General features: G+C 33.9%; 1 long non-coding RNA gene across 3 annotated transcripts; it reads right to left on the reverse strand.

Annotated features, from left to right (window-relative positions):
• Positions 1-982: 982 nt before the first annotated feature.
• Positions 983-8,046, reverse strand: LOC106755442. 3 transcript variants are annotated; one of them, XR_001375403.2, is made up of 3 exons: positions 6,323-8,046; positions 5,989-6,173; positions 983-1,540 (listed from the first exon to the last, which is right to left on the reverse strand). It is a non-coding gene; the product is annotated as an uncharacterized LOC106755442 (long non-coding RNA). The 3 variants fall into 3 exon arrangements; XR_001375404.2 differs by lacking the exon at positions 983-1,540 and adding an exon at positions 1,876-2,231 and having other exon boundaries at positions 6,323-8,045; XR_001375401.2 differs by lacking the exon at positions 983-1,540 and adding an exon at positions 5,477-5,712 and having other exon boundaries at positions 6,323-8,037.
• Between the last annotated feature and the right edge of the window lie 262 nt (positions 8,047-8,308).

The following is an 8,308-nucleotide window of genomic DNA, read 5'->3' on the forward strand; positions in this document are numbered from 1 at the left end:
TAATATGAGATGGATATGTTGTTGGGGTTAAATTTCGCCAAGTTTCCTCTCATGTATATAAGAATTCTTCTTTATTCATTAATGCCAACGTCCCTCACTAAAACACTTAAACTCGATGTCTCGGTAAATAAGTCTGTCCTTAATTGCTAGTTCATACAATTCCTAGCATTCCTGGCAAAAAGATGTGAAGATCAAGAGACTAAGACGAATAAGACTCACACCCTCATGTCTAAGCAATATAACCCTTAGGAGTAATTCAACAAGGACTTGAATTGAAAGGAACCTGTCGGCACTCATTCAACTTATAGATCATGCCATTGTATAAGCAAGCAATAAGAACAGATGAATTACTCTAACAATTAATGAAAAAGTGTTGGAGCAAATCGGCAAGTGTACCGAGTCGCACAAGTAATATAAAATTGTAAGACCAAGTATCGTGTCCTAGAGGACTCTTGGCGCTGAACAGTTGTGTGAAAACAAGATTAATTAAGACTTAAAATAAAAAGAGATCATGGTTTTGTATTACAAAGAAAATAGAATAGAGCAAAGTAAAGCTGATCAGTGGCAAAAGAGCACAGAGATGAATGGAGGTTGATTTATATGAGATGAATATGTTGTTGGGGTTAGACTTCACCAAGTTCCCTCTCATGTATATAAGAATTCTTCTTTATTCATTAATGCTAACATCCCTCACTAAAACACTTAAACCCGATGTCTCGGTAAATAAGTTTGTCCCTAATTACCAGTTCACGCAATTCCTAGCATTCCTGGTAAAAAGATGTGAAGATCAGGAGGTTAAGACGACTAAGACCCATACCCTGATGTCTGAGGAATATAACCCTTAGGAGTAATTTAACAAGGACCTAAATTGCAAGGAACCTGTCAACAGTCATGCAACTCACAGATAATGCTATTGTATAAGCAAGAATAAGCACAGATAAATTACTCTAACAAATAATGAAATAAATCATACAGAATTAAGAATCAATTCAAATACATGAGAGTTTACAAGGTTACATCATTCCCCAACAACAAATAGAGTTTAGTTCCCCATAAACATGGTGGAACCCTATGAACTATGGAAGAAAGAAAGAATGAAAAGACTAAGAATTTGGCTAAGAGTGTATTGTTATGCTTGCTTCTGCCAGGGATGCAAAACCTAAAGCCCCAGGGTCCTTTAAATAGTGCCAAAAGTGTTCCAAACTGCGGCCTAGTCCAAAAGAATCAAATCAGAGCAGATACAGGGCCCGATCCGCGTCAAATCACGCTCAAGCGTCGCAGGGAGCTCGCCCGGGCGTGAATCAATGCTTTTGTAAGGCTTGGGCACCAGTTTTCGGCGCCTGGACTACGAACGTCTATCGCCTAGGCGTCGAGTCCGTCGTCCGAGTGACCAGTGGTAATTTCCAGATCGTTGTTTCGCGTTTCTATCGCCTGGTCCTCGCTTGGGCTCCGGGTTTTCTCCCTTCTTGATGCCTTTTTGACCCCTTTTGAGCTCCATCTTCATGGCTTTTCACTTCTTCTTCCATTATTGCTTCAGTCTCTGTCAAAACAAAGGGAATTTGTTAGAAAATAGTTAAAATCAACCTCAACTCTCTTATTCACACAATTTACTGAAAACACATGAGTTCAAGCAAGTTTCTAAGTCAAAAAGGGTGCTCTTAGTATCAAAACCATATATCAAATAACGGTATTTTAATCCGTTATCAAAAAGCAGATGAAATTAAGAATTAATTTAAATACATGAGAGTTTACAAGGTTACATCAATCCTCAACAACAAATAGAAATTAGTTCCCCATAGACATTGGGGAACTCTATGAACAATGGAAGAAAAGAAGAGAATGAAAGACTAAGAATTGGCTAAGAGTGTATTGTTATGCTCTTCTCTTCCAGGGATGCAAAACCTAGAGCCCCAGGATCCTTTAAATAGTGTCAGACGCGTTCCAAAGTGTGGCCCGGTCCAAAAGAATCAAAACATAGCAGAAACAAGGCCCAATCCAGGTGATGTATCACCCAAGCGTCGCAGGGAGCTCGCCTGGGCGAGATTTGAGGTGTATGTTGGGCTTGGGCATCAGATTTGGACGCCCGGGCGACCAACGGTGATTCTTCTCGCGTAGTTTTCTAGTTCCTGTCGCTCGGGCTTCGCGTTTTCCCTCTTCTTGGTGCCTTTTTGACCCCTTTTTAGCTCCTTCTTCTTGGCTTTTCACTTATTCTTCCAGTATTGCTTCAATCTCTGTCAAAACAAGGGGAATTTGTTAAAAAGCTTTTGAAATCAACCTCAACTCTCTTATTCACACAATTTATTGAAAACACATGAGTCCAAGAGAGTTTCTAAGTGAAAAAGGGTGTTTTTAGTATCAAAATCACATAGCAAATAACGGTGTTTCGAACCGTCATCAAAGATCCTTTACGGTTTCAGAAAAGATGTGCAGAAATCTTGGGAAAAGAAGGAAGGATTTCTTTCCATCAAGAGATCCCTCAGCCTTAGATCCCTTGTTTTATGATTTCTAATTACAACTATGAATAAGAATTTCCCTTTCTAGAAAGAACAGTAGATCCTACCACCAGGATCAGCACCAAGCCAAATATCTCCCCCTCAGAATTTGGTCCTAATGAGAGATCTAAGCCTTTAACCCAAGCTAAAGAAGTGCTTAATTGGCAGACAGAAAATGCTAAAGTTCAAAAATTTATGCTCAAAAGAATTTATCAAAAGATAGATGGACTTTCATCAGAAATGAAGAATATGGATGCCCGATTAGAGCATCTTTTTGAAATAATTAAAGACCACTATGTCTATCTTACAGCTAAAATTTCTCGTAGAAGAAGAATGGAAAAGGACCACTTTTAGTGAAACCTCTCAGGCCAGAGAAAGAGAAAGCAAGAAGCTGAAAGCACAACTCCAAGATTTGGACCATTACATAGAATAAAAAATGAAAGAGAAACAATTATCTTTCTCTAATCCTTTCAGCCCTCCTCCTTTCACCCCATTTTGGGATTTTTTTTCCAATCTTCCTCCTCTATGATTCATAAGTCCAAACAAACCTATTCATTACTAATCGTTACAGCCTTAAGAACCAGACAAAAACTCAGAACCTCAGCACCCTCAACACAAGAACATAGAAAAACTCCTAACCACACTCAATAAGAGTCCCCTAGAAATCTATCTGTAAAGGAAGACTATTTCCAATGTTTTTGGGGATCTGAACTATTGATGGGTTTTCTTCATGGGGTTAGACATAACAAATAGAGTGCCTTCATTACTTGAGGGTAAGGATAGGTTAACTGCATGATTCTGTAACCAATAGATAATATGATGATGTATGTAGTGTTTCACAAAGGGCTTCAGCTACTTGCCTAGCTCCCGTGATCTGAACTTGGACTTTGAGTCTTTGAGGCAAGGTTGAATCTCTTAGGCTAACATTGTAGTTGGGAAACATAGTGAGAACTACACTTCCTGCATGTAAGGTAGTCAAAATTGACCTATGACAGCATTTTCATAGTGGAGAAAACTGGAATCTAAGAGAGAGTATGGCAGAGACAGAAAGACCTCTTCTTCCATGAAGGGAAAGAATAAGTCTAATGGCTCCATAATGAAGGTGAGTGTAACCTTCCTATTACCAATGCTTGATTAATTCTTTAGGTATCTCTATTATAACATATTGTTCTTCAGGTGTAGCTATAAGAGAACATTATTCCATCCTAAAGGATTGAACATACTCTTTTTCAGGAGGTCTTTTGGAGGTTATGAGTCTGGCTATAGATCTAATGGAAGATCTTCGTCTTTTGAAAATATTGTACGTACTAAGCAGAGGGGTTAAGGACTCATAAATCTACGCATCTTCAGGGACATATGAATATTCTATGAGGTTTTCGATTTTTGAAGAGAGCGTTTGGAGATATTGTCTGGTAGAGATAAGGGGGAGTTTAGGAGAACAGGTTGTAAATCGATAGTTGTTTCCATGGATTAGATATGAGTTTAGAGAAGTCAAGGAAGTAAGTTAGTTATACTTTAGGCTCTGATTTGATTGGATTTCTTTTTTAAATAAATTCCAATTTTCAAATTTGGCCTCATTAAACCAACCTTATCTAAATGTCTTTAGATTTCAGTTTGAACATTTAAATCAAAACTACATTATACACTTATCGATATATTTAATTCTTGTATTTCATTTTTTTTTGTCAACATTTTAGGCTTCTCATATCTATATTCTTGTCACACTTAGGTTTTCTTAAAAGCTAAATTTCTCCTACGTATTGAGATTTGAAAAGTTAAACTGCGTATATAATTAATGCACATCTATTGGCTTTTCCTCTTAATGTATAAAATTTTAGGGGATATTCTATCGGTAAATGTAAATTATTCATATTCGAAATATTCATTCGTATAGTTAGCACCCCAATGGAAGAAGGAACAATGTAAAACGTAACAATGAAAGAAAGAAAGAAATAAAACACTATAGAAGAAGTAGTGCAGTTACTCTTATTATTTATATAAAGAAAAATATTTTTTAATAATATTTTTTAATATTTTTTACATTAATAAACTAGACGATTTACTTTTTGAGGATAATTTAGTTACTAAAAAAGTAAATTTTTATCCTTGTAGAAAAGTATTGAAAGATAAAATAATAAATATAAAATGTATATAAAAGTTTATTAAGTGTCAAAATAGTATGGGGTTAAGTATGTTTTTAGTCTTTATACTTTGGGGCGATTTTGGTTTTAGTCCCTCTTTCAAACTATGGTACAATTTAGTCCTTCAACTTTAAAAAACTCTGGTTTTAGTAATTTTTACCAAATTTTTTTAACTTTATTTGCTGTTTCAAACGCGTTTCTCAGTTAACATTGAAGCAAAAATGTGTCAAACAGTGTAAACAATCCAAATTCTATAATGAAACGTGCTTGAAACAACAAATAAAGTTAAAAAAAATTTGTGAAAAGGACTAAAACCAGAGTTTTCTAAAGTTGAAAGACTAAATTATACCTTAGTTTGAAAGAAGAACTAAAATCAAAATTGTTCCAAAATATAGAGACTAAAAACATATTTATAGTATTATCTTTAAAAGATATAGTGACTCACAAATTTAGGCTTCAAATACCACCCTTTAATTAATTACTCATGAAGGATGGAATGAAAAAATGAAGTTTAATTGTCCTTTTAAATGTAATCAAAGTTAAAAAGAAAATTGCTAACAAAAAATATGAATTAGTTGAATAAGAGAACTGTTCATTCTGACACAAAAAAACCCAATGTCTTATTTCGAATTTGGATTTTCCTTTAGACTTTAAATATTATTTTTTATTACATCTTCAAAATATATTTATGTACACTTATTTTAATATTTTAAAAATATTAAAAAATGAATATATATATATATATATATATATATATATATATATATATATATATATATATATATATTTGGAAATTTAACAGAAAAACAATGAAAAAAAAATCAATAAAAATGGTTCCGAATGGATGACCAAAAGATCAATAAAAATATGGTAAGTTTATCTCTTTTCCTTTTACACAAAAATACATGTACGTAGCAGTAGGTCATAGGGATAACAAAAGATCAGAGTTCATTTTATACAGTCACTACTTTTGTCTGACATCATAATCTTCTTCAATATCCTGTCTGCTGAATGTGTCTAAATCTCCACATATCTCTCGAAATTAATATTATACTTCACTCGGTCCCACTCTTAAGAAACTGAATAGAAAAAGAAAGAAAAATATTTTTTTAAGAATTATTTTTTACAAATCTTTTAATCACACTTATGTAGTGGGCTGTAATTAGGTTAATAAATTTAAACGAATTAATAAAATACTAACACATAATTTATTCTCATAAAAAATTGCTATGAAAAATTGTTAACATATTAGAAAAAATTCGAAATCAATCCAAAACAATATTCATCATCCATCTCTAGTGCTTTTAAATTATTAGGAAAGGAAAAAAAACTTAAGTATTCATAGATATTGATACCTTCAAGGAGGCAAAGTTTCGAACGAATAAAACATGTGAACTGTTGGACCCTTCATCACCTAAACTTTGCTTTTTCAGCCACCAAGAAAAGAATTGAAGGAAAGCAAGGGAAATGAGAGAGAAGCTGAGCTTGTAATGTTGAAGAACTGGAAAGGAAAGTAGCATGTACAGTGGTGATTCTCTTCCTGAAAAATATGTCATGTAAAAGTAATCACACACAAAGTTATATATATATATATATATATATATATATATATATATATATATATATATATATATATATATATATGAGGGAAATCGTCACATTTGAAGTTGAATTCCACACATTACATACCATGTAATGTGATGTGGATGAGGAGCTGTGAAAGTGGTTATATAAGATGATTTTGCTGGGAAGTGAAAAAGTACTACTAGGTGGGGCATCCAGCTATAAAACTCATATGCCACTGTTGCAGATGTTGGCTGAATCTTGGGCAGCCTAGTGAGGAAGAGTTAATACTTACAAAGACCTAGAAGACGATATGTTACATCAGCTACAGTTGTGGCTGCAACTTTTTGTGCCACTGGATGAATACTAAGAAATTGGTCTTGTTGGAGACAGATATATTATAATGTTATATGTATTAATATCAATGATGGAGACAACAGAAAGAAGGAGCTCCCCTTCAGTCCAAGCACAGAGTAAGAGGGATGCAAAATATCTCCTGCTTCATTCACACAATTACAGTAGAAAATGGCTTTATATAAACCCCTACTGTGTGTGTATGAATGAGTCAGCAGATACTTGAGATCCCCTTTAGTCCCTCATACCCATACGTGGGCTGAAGGAAGCTCCTTCACTCTCTTTCTCTCCCGCTACTGTACTCTCATTCACATCTACATCAATGCATACACGTTTTATTTCCTTCCCAGGCTTTCAAGGAACATCTACACTTCACCTTCCTCATATTCTTGCTGCCCCACAGATAATTCACAAACCAATAAAACAATCTATAGCTACTCAAAAACCAGGCTAATCAATTGCCTCTTGTATCACAAAAACACATTGTCACACTATATACTATGTGCTTTCCTATCAGGAAATTAACAAACCTATATGTGTATGTATATATATATATATATAGTGAGGTTATAAAGGGTTTAGATGAATGATAAAATGGGCAATTGTATAAACAGATCACTTTAAAGCATACATGTTCAGATTCTCTCACATGAATCAATGAATAATAGATCAGATGACAAAATATACAGTTTGCTCAAGTGGAAACCCTTTGTGCTGATCTGAACCCAAATTGACCTAATGTAATTGCAATTATGTTAGTGATTAACTGCTTATTAATTCACACAAAACTAACAGAAGAAGTAACTGGAAAAGGCATTTCAGTAGGCCCAAAACAAGGCCAGTTTGAAATAAAAGAAAACTTAGGAAAAGGAAAAGGTAAAAAGCTGAACTGGCAACAAGGAGTACAAAATATGTATATATATGTAATCCATGCAAGTATAAAAAATTTGTGAATTATGTTGGTTTTAAAAAATTTGACGAAAGTTTGTAGCAACATATATAAAAGGGTACATGTATATACCATATTGAATCGAAGAGCTAAGAAAAGAGGTGGTAGGCATAGAGCAGCAATCAAGTGCAGGTAACCCTAATCATGAGAAGTGCAAGAGCAGTGAGAATCGAAGAGAATATAGAATTGGAAGTGATCTAGAAAATTTAGAAGTAGTAGTGTTGAAGTGTGTGTGTGTTAATTGAAAGGGTTTGGATGAGAAATGAGAAGAGAAAGATGGAAAAAAAACAGAAAGAGGAATTGAAGGTGAGGAGGTGAAGAGGAAGGTAGATGATGGCAGAAACCCTAAATGAGGTATGTTTTTTTATGGATATCTGCGCTCAAGTGAGGAAAGAAAAGGAGTGTTATAAAGAAATGAAAAGAGTAAAGCGTTTAAAGGAGTTGGTGCAGGCTGAATAATGAAAATAATAAAAATAATAAAAATAAATAAAATTGTATCATTATTTAATTCGTTGATAAGTGTAGTAGAGACATGGTGGGTCACTGTCCCCATGAGAGACTCAGAGACGTGAAAGTAACTCCAATATATGTAAAAAAATAATTCTGCTGTGTTCCACATCATACCTTTGACTGGTGGCTCTATTTATATCATATCATATCATATCATAAAACACTTTAATTATTAAATTTAATATCTATCTATTACTTAACTCTAATTTTAATTCTCATCTTCTTAAATTTTTCTAACTTTTTGTTTTTGCAGTGTTAGATCCTCTCATAATTATCCTTGTAACTTGGAAGTGCGTTCT

This window comes from Vigna radiata, unplaced genomic scaffold (assembly GCF_000741045.1).
Source record: "Vigna radiata var. radiata cultivar VC1973A unplaced genomic scaffold, Vradiata_ver6 scaffold_419, whole genome shotgun sequence".
Taxonomy (NCBI): Eukaryota; Viridiplantae; Streptophyta; class Magnoliopsida; order Fabales; family Fabaceae; genus Vigna; species Vigna radiata.